Here is a 569-nt window from a genome sequence, read left to right as displayed (position 1 = left end):
ACTGGGGTCTCCTGTATTACAGGCGGATTCTTTACCAGCTGAGCCATCAGGGAAGCCCCAGTCTGTCTCTGTGCTTGTCAGTCACATAAGCCAGTGAATTTCCTTATTGTTAAGGAACTTGTCAAGGGGTTTTCCTTCCCTAATACTAAGTAAGTTCTCACTCCTGCCTCTGGGAAGTGAGTCAAAGAGAAAGGTTATGAAATTCACACTGGCAAGGCAGTGAGAATAAACCAGAAGTATAGTCCTTAGGAGATGACTTGAGCTTGAAACTCTTTAATGGCAGGTTATCTTTGATTTCCCTGGTGGCTCAGATGGTAAAGCGTCTGCCTACAATGCAGGAGACCTGGGTTCGATCCCTGGGTTGGGAAGATCCCCTAGAGAAGGGAAAGGCTACCCACTCCAGTATTCTGGCCTAGAGAATTCCATGGACTGTGTATTGTTCATGGGGTCACAAAGAGTTGGACACGACTGAGCGACTTTCACTTTCACTTTTCTCTTTCTAAAGAAGCTGCTGATACTTCTATAATTCTTTGCTTTAATTTTCCAAAACAAATATACACTGTGTGTCT

At 44.3% G+C, this 569-nt stretch overlaps 1 non-coding gene across 1 annotated transcript; it reads left to right on the top strand.

Annotated features, from left to right (window-relative positions):
• The first annotated feature begins 296 nt into the window (after positions 1–296).
• On the top strand, positions 297–368 carry TRNAC-ACA (transfer RNA cysteine (anticodon ACA)). Its single transcript has one exon. It is a non-coding gene; the product is annotated as a tRNA-Cys (tRNA).
• The last annotated feature ends 201 nt before the right edge of the window (positions 369–569 follow it).

This window comes from Giraffa tippelskirchi, chromosome 1, assembly GCF_054371585.1.
Source record: "Giraffa tippelskirchi isolate mGirTip1 chromosome 1, T2T-mGirTip1v1.2.pri, whole genome shotgun sequence".
NCBI lineage: Eukaryota > Metazoa > Chordata > Mammalia > Artiodactyla > Giraffidae > Giraffa > Giraffa tippelskirchi.
This window is presented reverse-complemented; position numbering and strand designations above follow the sequence as displayed.